The sequence below is a fragment of the Xiphophorus hellerii genome, chromosome 21 (genome assembly GCF_003331165.1).
Source record: "Xiphophorus hellerii strain 12219 chromosome 21, Xiphophorus_hellerii-4.1, whole genome shotgun sequence".
In the NCBI taxonomy this organism is placed as follows: domain Eukaryota; kingdom Metazoa; phylum Chordata; class Actinopteri; order Cyprinodontiformes; family Poeciliidae; genus Xiphophorus; species Xiphophorus hellerii.
In genome coordinates this window covers 3,715,616-3,727,456 of record NC_045692.1, presented here as the reverse complement: position 1 = coordinate 3,727,456, position 11,841 = coordinate 3,715,616, and the positions used below count along the sequence as shown (strand labels likewise).

At 41.9% G+C, this 11,841-nt stretch overlaps 1 long non-coding RNA gene across 2 annotated transcripts; it reads right to left on the bottom strand.

Moving 5' to 3' along the window:
- Positions 1–710: 710 nt before the first annotated feature.
- On the bottom strand, positions 711–11,687 carry LOC116711434 (uncharacterized). Of its 2 annotated transcripts, none has more exons than XR_004337229.1 (3): positions 10,505–11,687; positions 1,228–3,507; positions 711–947 (listed from the first exon to the last, which is right to left on the bottom strand). It is a non-coding gene; the product is annotated as an uncharacterized LOC116711434 (long non-coding RNA). The 2 variants fall into 2 exon arrangements; XR_004337228.1 differs by having other exon boundaries at positions 1,228–3,463.
- Between the last annotated feature and the right edge of the window lie 154 nt (positions 11,688–11,841).

The following is an 11,841-nucleotide window of genomic DNA, read 5'->3' as shown; positions in this document are numbered from 1 at the left end:
GTCTGCGCGCGTGATCGCAGTTCGGAGACAGACACCGAGCGGCTCACCGGCCAGGCTGCTGATTTCTGCTTTCCTGACGGATGATGATATTATCTGCTCCACTGTTCCAATGAAAACTGATGATTATTCAAACTGCTGGCAGATTTAGGCTAAAAAAACAAACTATATTGAACGTTTGAAGGAGCATTTTTTGATATGAAATACTATGATGACATGTTAATAACTACAGATTTCTGTGTACTTGTTTTATATTCTTTGGTGCTTTTCTGTCTCGTTTGCTGTCAGAAATAAAGTTTATTGTTGAAGGAGAATTATTGCTAAAAACGGAAACATTTGTTCCAAAGGAAAATGTTTGGATGTCTGATCTGTCTAAAACAAGCAATATGATTTATGTTAAGAAATCCTGATCCTAAAGACAAATCCTGTATGTTAGAACAAAACTCTCTGTATTTAATGTTCAACCTGAACTCCAGTGAACAGTTCTTAATAATCCTGGTCCATTGGTAATCTGGAAAGGAAAAGAATCATCATTACTGTAAGTCAGACGGTTGTGATGGAACTGTCAAAAATCTAAGATCTGGGCGTGCCGTGGTGGCGTAGCGGTTAGCGCGACCCGTTTTTGGAGGCCTTGAGTGCTCGACGCGGCCATCGTGGGTTCGACTCCCGGACCTGACGATATTTGCCGCAAGTCTTCCTTCCCCGTTTCCTGTCAGCCTACTATCATTTAAGGGACACTAGAGCCCACAAAAAACCCCCTGGAGGGGTAAAAAAAAAAATAATCTAAGATCTATCTTGTATCCAGGAAAGCTGATGTGTGGAACCAATCAGTGGTTATAGTAGCTGTTAAACTGAACCAAAACCGATATAGCTTAATTTTATTTTTATTTTCTTATTTATTTTTTCTAAAATGAACACATTCATGTTGGATGATTTACCTTTTTTTGAGCCTAATAACAACAACAACAAAAAAGATACAGTGATCAACACAGAGCTGGTGAAGCATTATGAAGACGATGTTTTAGTTTGTCTAACAGAACCACAGCTTCATTCCTGGTCTTGTAGAATATGTTGGTTTCTTTGGTTACGCCTCTGGGTCTAAAATGAGAAAATTAGAATTCATGTCAATAAACTGAGTTCAAATTGCAACACAGGATCGGACCGGTACCTTTGTGTTCACGCGTTTCTGGTACGCCTGTGAATCTGACACACAAGCAACGTTTGAAAAACATGAATGGATGATAAAGCTGCTTCTCTTGACCCACCGGGAGTTAAATTCTGCTTCAAAAAAGGATCTGATTGGATGCTAGAAAAGAGTATTGTTGTGTTCAAGTTGTGCTAAAAGGAGTTAGCCTATCAGCGAAGCTATTGAAGCCTAAAATTGCATCTCAATGCTAAAGACCAATGCTAATGTCAGCCTCTACAGTCCACATTTCTAAAGAAGATCCATGAATGATCAGGAAAGATGAAAGGCATTAAAATAGAACTTTGCACAAATCTGATGGTTGAATGACCTGAATAACAGATGAGAAACAATAATAAATATCTCTATTGTTGTGCTCATGTGCCTATTTATCAATTAATTTAGCAAAAAAAAGGCTTTTTTAAAATTTGAAAATATTATATATTGAAACAAGACTGATCAAGTACAGACCCAGCAGTTAACTCAATTAATATTGTAACTGAGTCTCACTGCTAAATTAAATATTAAATATTACTAAAGTGACCTTCTGCTTCAACTTTTGTAAATGTTTGAACTATATTTACTTTAGCTGCCAGTGAAACTCCAGACCCTCATGCGGCGTTGAAATTCCTGAGTCAAGAGTCATGTCACAAAGTAAGCCGTCACGGCAGCCATATTTAAGATGGCAGATTAGCAGCAAGAGAGAAGCCTTGGTGTCGGGAGGTTGTGTGAAAACCGAGGTGGGGGTGGAACGTGGAGAGGAGCCAGGCTCTGGGAAGAAGACGGTCACCTGCGTGCAGGAGGGATGAGCAAAGCCGCCAATCAGACAAAAGTCTGGACGCAGCAGAATCCCGCTCCCCGCCTGGCCTCAGGCTGAGAGGGATAACTGAATTACAGCAGCAGCAAAGAGCTAATCTCACTTCCTCTGCGGGGGTCACATGTGTGTACACTTGTCGTCCTTTCTGCGGGCGGCTGCGAGCGCTCGTCTGTCGGCCTGAGCGCATTTGCTCAGGCTCAGCACGGATTTTTGGAGAGCGCGTCGCCCCGGCGGCGAGAGAGCATGTTTACTAGATGGAGATGGAGGCTCACGTCCAGCATTCCTGCCGGGAACAGAAGGTGAGCAGTAATGGAGGTGAGAATCGTCAAGGTGTCAGTGTGGGAAAGAAAACGGTGTGTGAGCGCAGCTTGTTTTTATTCCCCACATGCGTTCACGTGTTTCAGCCTCCCTGAACGCGTCACTCAACCTGACGAGACGCCGTCTGACGAGACGCCGTCTGACGAGACGCCGGCTCCGGAATTGGCAAAAGACTTTGGAAATTGTCAGTTGAGAAACAGATTGAGTTTTTTTTGTTTTTTTGGAAGAAATGCTTTTGGGCTTTACTGCTTTGGTGTTTTTTGTTAACACACTTGAAAATGTACAAAAACTGGTTGACCGAGGGATCACATCAGCCAGGTGTATTCATACACAACGACAAGCCAAAAAGACATTACCTTAGAGAAGCAATTGTTGCCGCCCAATAATCCCAGAGGTGTTATATTGGCATTTCCAGACATTTTCTATTCCATTAATCCGAAGCGATGCAGGTTTACTCAAACATCTGTGAGGATTTTCCTCCCAGAAGTGGACGTCACACACCGGCAGGTCATGGTGGATCTGAAGGGACGTTTCCATAAGCAGCCGGTCGGAACAAAGGGACGCTAACACTGACTCATTAAACATAAACCGAGTTTCAGCATCAAACAATAGGTCTTTGCTGTTTGTTATAATCTGGTGCATAACATCCAGCTGCAGTCTCAACTAATCACACACACAATCAGTTTTTCCTTTAATCACTTCTTGTAACCAAGAGAGCACCAGTAAACATGTGAGGTTTGGAGAGCTGGAGCTTGTTTCTCTGTCAGCAGAATTTCCCTTTTGAACTCACAGCTTCTGCTTTTTCACAAGCCAGAGCTAAAAAGCACATCTGATGACACCAGTTATATACTTTGGCTGAGCAAAGAGTTCTACAGAGATTATGCTGAAAAAAAAAAGAGCTGAAAACAGAAAACTGGAGTCCTAACAAAAGGGCATACCTTTCATCACCGTACCTTTGGCTTCGGCCTCACCTTGGAGCCCAGACAGAAAAGCGTTGCTGTTTCCCATCCTGCTCCAGCAGCGTGTTCAGGACTGGCTGACCAGGTTAGGCTGGAGCCCGGGTTCTCCGCCAAACCACTCCGAAGCATAGCGTGACGGTGTGTACTTCTGTCATCAGGGAGGCTGTAGTTTTGGTTTGGCATCAGCGCCTGGTGGAGGTTACAGGAGAGGATGGAAGGCGTAGACCAATCGGCTAGAAAAAAGAGCATGTCAGGAAAACCAAAAGCATTTGTGATTGATATTATACATGAATCAGAACATTTACAATTACAAATTTGGGTAGAACATGTACATGTCTTACTGTCTTACAAAAGTTGTGTATAAAAATAAGAGCAAAATAAGGTTTTCAGTCCGTTTTTATTCCATAATCGTCCGTCCGGATAAAAACATCTTCAAATTTGTCATTTTTGCACCTTATTTTGCTCTTATTTTTGTACAAAAATCACAAAGATTTTGTAAGACAGTAAGACATGTACATGTTCTACCCAAATTTGTAATTGTAAATGTTCTGATTCATGTATAATATAAATCACAAATGCTTTTGTTTTTCCTGACATGTTCTTTTATCTAGCTGTCCGGCAAACTGAAAATAGGAGCGTTTCAACTTAGAGACAACATTTATATCGCCATTGGCGATGATGCTATGAAATGTATGTAATGGCAACTCAAAGGTCACAGCAATGTGTCCGCTGACTTCTGACAGGCACTTTCTCTGCTTCAAAATTGGTTGAGTCGCTTTTATGTCCTTTGAATTTCTCTCCACATCGTTGAGATCTACTTTCATCCATTCACTTCTCTTCCCGGGGCAAAACTTTTTTTGTACAGTCACGGTTCCTTTCTCACGAGCCGATAGCAGGCAGAGAGCGCAGCGCACAGAGGCCTTCTGTGTGCTTCAAACATCCGGACCGAACCCGGCGAGATAAAAACGTCCCGTTAATCTAACCTTGAAAGCTGCGGCGGCGGAGAGCCCCCCCCCCCCCCCCCCCCCCTCTCCCCTCTGTCCCCCCCCCTCTCCCCTCTGTCCCCCCAGACCTCAGAAAGAGAAACAGGCGGATTATTTCCATTTGAAAGAACATGCCAAATTACACAAATCTGTTTTCAGACGCTCTTTTCAAAAGTGGCAACAGATGGAGGTCGCTGTGAGCTGTGAGCAGGTTGGAGACGACGGTGTGCCGTGTGTTTATCAGCACACACACAGGTAGCCCGAGAAGCCATTATGCCGAGCACAGATCTTATTCAAGCAAACACTCTAAGAGACGGCTGCCTAGGTGTGCGCCATCCTTCACACATTTCCTTTTTTTTTATTATTATTTGAATACAGACTCTGGACTTCATATGTAGCAGCTGCTGCATAACTTATCTCTGCTGGAGGATGGAACAAAAGCCAGCGAGTGATTAAACAACTGAGGAAGGAAAGTTGGGCGCTAGGTGAGAGCTGGGAGAGATAGCTTAAATCTGTGGCTTTATTTTAGCTCCGACAAAACAACAAAACGTGGTTTCATTGGCTGAAAACAGCTTGAAATGGAAGTTCTTTGCTTTTAACCATGAGATACATAGAAGAAGGCGACAGAAGTAAATACAGGTTGGTCTCTCAGCGGTCTGTGGACCGTCACCTGTCCGTCACATGAAGATACAAAACAGACGACCACAGAAACAATTCAGGTAACCAGTTAGCATAATGTGGATGGTTTTTTTTTAATAGACATGCAAACTCAATGAGGAAATACCCTGGATTTCTACACTAGGCCTGGGTTATTAGAAACTGATGTATTACAGAATGTGGGGAAAACAAACTCACAGTGACCCAGAAGGGTCGACGACAAAATGCAACAACAAAAGTTACAGAACAACAAAGAGCCACAAAACAATGGCAAAAGCACAACATGAGTTATTTTAAAAGTTATGCTAACATGAAGTTTATGCTTGTGTTTGTTTGTCTTGTGTTTTTTATTACTGATGTGTTGTTGCTTTGTGGCTTTTGCATTTTGTCGACCCTTCTGTCCGAAGACATTCCATGACCTGAGCAAACACTAAATATTTCATATTCTTCTGATTTCACCAGATTTCCTGTAGTGATCACTCTGGTATCTGACTTTAGATGGTGCATTTTAAGGTTTGCAGTATGTAAATAGGTTATATATGCACGCTGTTTTCAGCTTGAATAAATAACATTTTTATGTCGCTAGTTACTTTCAAACCATCTTCCATAGACCCCTGTATTGGGCTCAGATACTAGCTTTTCAAATCCATTCATTGCTTTAAATACAAAGGAACGTTGCTGTATTAAACCTGTCATTATGAGCATCATATCCTGTAGATCGATGTGTTTTCCACATCAGACAGACACTGGAGGATCATCTGCTGTGTTTCCACCCAGAGGCTGTTCTGCTGCTTAACCTGTTTTCTTACATTTCATTACATCACACTTGTTCCAAAGTCTAGTCTACAGCTCACACTCATTGAGGAAACACTTCTACCTCCTGAGGTGAATTAGCCTCATAACATTGTTGAGTCACCTTCACTCTACGTCCATCCAGCTGATGCCAAACATAAAGACCGGTTATATGATACGACGCAGCAGCACACATTTTACTGCGGCACGATGGCTATGATGTCATTTTCAGCTTTAGGGAAGGCTTGGAATAGTGAATATAAACTACTGAAGCTCCATCAAACTTCACTCTTCATGGAGTTTGACACAAGGACATTTTTTCTTGCCATCAGTCTGGCTTAAGATGACCAGTCACTGCTCCAGAGCGTGTGCTGACCTCCTCACAGGATGGGTGATAATCAACAACCGGGAGCTGACGAGAGTCTGTTCAGGTGAGGAGCAGGGAGATGAGAGCCTCTTGAGGAAATACTAGCCTAGCCTGAAGGTACTGCTCAACCTTCTCCAATCTGGACAACCGGATTGGAAAAGATTGAGCAGAAGATTGAGATGTTCCCTGTCTCGGGGCCAGTCTGAGAGCCCCTATCATCCAGGTCAATGGAGACCATGGACTCATAATTCCACGCCCAGTCCAAGGATTCAAATAAAGACAGGAGATTCAGGGACCGACTAGAAGAAGAAAAAGGACTGGAAACATAAAACCAGAGCTGCAATGGAATGGGTTAGAACAGTACTTCTCAAATCCAGTCCTCAGGGCCCCCTGCTCTGCATGTTTTAGATGTCCTTCTATTCCAGAACAACCTATTCAAATGATTGCATCACCATCAAGTGCTGCAGAAGCCTGTTAATCACCAAAATACTCAATCCAGGTGTGTGGAAGAAGGGAAACACCTAAAACATGCAGGGCAGGGAGGCGTGAGGACCGGAACTGAGAAGCTTTGGGTTAGAGCAGGGCTGTCAAACTCCAGTCCTCAAGGGGCGCTGTCCTGCAACATTTAGAGCTGCCTCTGCTGCACCACACCTAATTAGGTCATTAGCAAGGCCTAATGCAAGGCTCTGGAGAACTGATCTACACAAGGAGGAGGTAATTAAGCCATTTCATTCCAGTGTTTTGTACCTGTGGCACATCTAAAAACTGCAGGACAGTGAACCTCGAGGACTGGAGTTTGAGAACCCCTGTCCTAAAATAATGACCTGAGTCATATTTTGCCAAAAGTGATTTTGGCAACAAAAGAAAGAAAGAAAAAGATACCTCTTTATTGCCAAAAGTTAATTTCGCTAAAAAAAACAAATCATTTTTGGCAAAAAATGACTTATGCCATTATTTTAGGAAGGTGAAGATGTTCAGATATTCATGTGAAAGAACGGCACAGTCAAAGTCCAGACTTAAATCAAAATAGGAATCTGTGACAAAGATGGAAAATTGATGTTCACAAAAGTTCTCCACTGGATCTGACTGAGCCTGAAATAATTTGCTTAGAAGAACAAGAAAAGTGTTTCAGCTTCTAAATTTGCAAAGACAAATAGCAAAACACCTGCATCTGTAATTCCAGTGAAGAGCCGTTTTACAGACGCATGCCACACATTTTGGGTTTTTAACATTTTTATAGTCTATCAACACAGCGATGGATGTTAGTCTATCAGGTAAAATCCAACTAAAATCCACAGAATGTTGTAGTTGTGAGGTGACGGATGTAAAATTCCAACCAGGTCAAAACTGTCGCGAGGCAAACAGACAGGATGAAACCTGTTAAATAAAACTTCCTCTGGGTCCGGGTTCTGTGTGGAGGGACAGAATCCACATCATGGTGGTTCCGTGAAGAGGAAGAAAAACCAGGAGAAGCTGGAAGCTTCTGGTCAGACACATCAAAGATTCCACGAAAAACAGCAGAGATGGTTGAGTTATGTGTGGAGGTGTGTGAGGGGTACTTTCCATCCTGCATGCTAAACCTCTCAGGGCCTTTTCTGCCAGCTCTCACCACATGCAAGCCAGCCACACACACACACGCACCCACACACACATAGTTTCAGCTTCTCAGCCTATTTTGCATCCTTCTTCTGGAAGACTTTACCTTTCTCTTAGCATGCAAGTCCAATTTCCTGGACGGCAGGAAAAGGTTCTTTTCAAGCCTTTTCAAAGCTTTTTCGACACGCAATCCATTCAGCTGCAGCAACATATTGTCTAATAAATGGTGTGTGTGATGAAAGTGGGCTGTAAACTGACAGAGGGGCTAGCTGTGTCTGGTTATATGTGCCTTAATGTGTCTAATCTGATGTCAATGAGAACGGAGCCACCTCTGAACCCGGGAGCGGAGGTGCTGATCCAGAACCACCATATGGCTCCACATGGCACCTACGGCCCTGGAGAGGCTCCAAGCAGCCGTCACCACTTCCTCTGTGTGTGTGTGGGGGGGGAGGGTGTGTGTGGGGGGGGGGGGGGGGTGTGTGTGCCAATGTGGACAGACGAGCTGTAACAGCTGTCTGGTGCCATTGGGAATTGTTGACCTTCTTGTCTCTCAGGTGATCGCAGCTCACTGCAGTTTTGTCCTGCATCCCATCATAGAAATGGTTTAGTTATTTTCACAAATTTGTGCAAAATTTAGTGGTCAGGTGGAAGCAGAGACGAGACGTTTGTCTAAACAATATGTTGGAATTAACTACCTGGAAAACTGCAGAACGTGTCAGGAAAGCTAAACGAAGGGAAGCTGAGATCGTTTCTGTTACAAATGTTTGCAAAACTTTGTTGATGTTCGGCTGACATCGGCGTTTCTATTAGAGTTTCTCTTGATTGTTCACACACAAATACTGGGCTGCTTAACACACAATGGAAACAACATGAAACTCCTGAACCAATTCTGCTAAACTAGAAGCACAACCCTTCCTTTACACACTTCTTGTGAAAACACACTCTTTTTCCAAAAACAATCCACACAGTTTTCATGAGGAAAGTCTCTGACTGCCCTCCTGTGGACACTGACTCGTCATATAAAATAAAGTATATTTTATATATGTGTTTGTGTGTTTTGAGTTGAAAAACAATTTTTAAAAATATTTTACATCACACTTCTGTATGTACCGTCTGTAGTGAGTAACAGTGAGTCATTATGATGAATGGAGAGCAGGTGTTTTCCATTCATCATAGTGTTTTTCATTTCATCAACTGGTTCTTATAATTGTCTATTCATATGACGGTTTGTCATCTGAAAACAAAATACAATTTTGCTAATTGCTGCTGGCTAGTCTGAAGGAGCTGAGTGGGGGCGTGGCTTCTCTGTGAGGCGGGGCTAAGTCCACCCAGGTGTTTTTCACAGCTAAATGGTTGCCATGGGGATTAAAGGATTCCTTAAACATCCTTGACTGAATCAAGGCAACACTCCAGGTATATTGTTGTTGAGGAAATAACATTATAACGTGACGTAAAGCTCAAACATTTTACAAAATACCGGCCATTTAATGAATGAACTTCAGTTGTTTTAATTGTTTTAATGCCCAACAGAAAAATAAATGGCAAAAAAATAAATGGCTGAAATTTCAGACCTGTAAAGTATAAACAGGCTTGTGCCGTTTAAAACCAAACCGTTTGAACCACGACCTGTAAAACATGAAATCATCTAATGTGGAGTTGCTGCTGAAGCTGAAGATGTTCTGCTGCTGCAGCTCTGACCCGGGTTCTGTTCTGTTACCACAGGGTGTCTCTGTGGAGCAGCCAGGAAGCTCTGCAGCAGAGAACCACGGCTTCACTGGACAACACACAGCGTTCAAACACCACAACAATCTGCATGCACTTCAGTCCGGTCAATATTTCTAAGACAGAAATGATTCGTCCCTCTGACAGATTTATTTAGATTTAAAATCCTTTTCATTCCACCAAAATGTTTTCTTCCTGGAAATGAGACAGATCTCTGAAAACACAGAGAAACCATGTGAAAGGAAGGATCAATTAAAACCTAACAGTTTTTATTTCCTAACCATCCAGATCTCTCAGGTCTTCAGAACCAAACATGCATTCAGATTCTGTGCTTCTCTAATCTGGAACAAACTTCCAGAAAATTGCAAACCAGCTGAAACACTGAGTCCCTTTAGATCCAGACTGACCTGAACCGGAACATCAGAAACTGATTTCAAATCTGTCGTTGTTTTTCCGTTCCTTTGCTGCTATAATGTGGCTGTTCTATTTCCCTTCTAGTCGTGTGAAGCACTTTGAGTTACCTTGTTGCTGAAAAATGTTACATGTAAATGTATGACTGTAAAATGATTTACACTGTTCTCAATAATCCTTGGAGAAATCTTTTTTTTTTTTTAAGAATTACTGCAGTAATGATAAAACTTGTTCTAATTTCTGAGCAGCTTTTTGCTGATTGTTTGAGGAGCTGCAGGTCTGTGAGGCTGGAGGGCCTCCGTCCCATCACCCTAATGTTGAGCTTCCTCCTCAGTTCCACGTTCATGTCAGAATTCTGGCTGATTAGATCCAGTCAAAGGTAACATGTTGATCAAATCAGATCATTTCAACATGAAATCTGTCAGAAGTTTGGAGAATTTTGTGAATTCAAATATTTTAAAAATTGTACTGAAATTTGTACTTCTTTTTTTTTCTTCATTTTTTAAGGTAATGCTTCTTAAGTGAAATCCTTTCTTGAAATAAATTAGATTCTGAATTTGAAACAATGGGCAATATTTATCAGCAGCCACTTTTTAAATCTGCTTTTGCTTAAATTTGTTTTATGTATTTAGTTATTTTGTTTGTTGAAGCTTTTTGTGATTTTTACCTTGAAAGTTAAAAGGAAAATACATTTTTACTCACCGTCTTTAGACCAGGCTCTTCTATTGGATGATCTTTGGTAGCAGAATCATGATACTGGTTGGTGCTTTGTGATGTTTGGAGCTGGGTCCAGTTTCCCAGACTGGTGGGGAACAGGTGCGGCCAGCAGTTGCTCTTTTTGAGCCGGGCTGAAAACGGAGCCAGCACCTGTTCCACATTCCTCTCTGGTCATGTTGGAAAAAAGAAGAAAAAAAAAAACCCGGTGGCGTTTTATAAATGTTGAACAGGAAGTTCAAATCCAGCTAAAGAAACGGCAAAATAAGAATTCACACGTCTGGTAAAACTATCATTCCCAGTCTTGATTTCTCATTAATGATGAAAGTGTTCATCAGGTTCTTCCTCATCTTGTGCAGATTGATTTATACTTTTGGATCGAAGAAGAAAAAAACATGTTTTCACTGGGTCGTTTTGTTCCAGTTCCTGCTCTGCTCTGGCCACAGCTGTACACAACTGTCCAGCGGCTCTGATGTCATGCATAATGGCTGCTGGAACCCGATCTGAGCGCCGCGTCCCGCCCTGCTGCTCACAGGCTGCAGGGTGAAGGTTAATGCAGGGGCCACCTGCAGCACATCTGACACCGTCCCACAAAGGAGAGCTGAGAGGAGCGAGGGCAGTGAAGCTGCATCAGGAGAAAATTCATGAACAACATAAACAGACTAAACTTCGGCTGAGCAGAAACAAGAAAGATTCTTTGGTTGGATCACAGGTTCCTAAACTTTTCCAGGGGCCCCAAAACAGCGTTGACCTCACCCACAGGCTGTGCTGCAAAACATGTTCAGAAACATCAACTTTTAGAAGGTTTTTTTATTTATTATTCAACAATTATTACATTCATTTAACATAAATGCTGCCTTGTATCATCTGATATTAGATGACCAGAGGCGGTCCTGGCCTGTCTGCTGCCCTGGGCGGTGATGTTGGGATGATGATGATGATGATGATGATGATGATGGCTTGCATCAGCCCCTATTGACATTCACATCTTCCCCTCTTTCTCTTTCTAATTATATTTTCTATTTTCTATCCCAGCCTGAGGAGCAAAGCAGCTCCATGAATTTTACTGGCAAAAGGAGAATATTGAGAATATTTTATGGATTAGTGCATATGTTTCTGGTGACAATTTATCAATTCATTTTGTATGCTAAAAAAAAAAAAAGCTGAAACACATTTTGAATTTCATTTAGACTCGCAAACACTGGAATAAAAATGTTTGTGATTGAAATAGAAAATTATATACTATATATATATATATATATATATATATATATATATATATATATATATATATACATACAAGTTAACATGTCAAAAGAATTTAA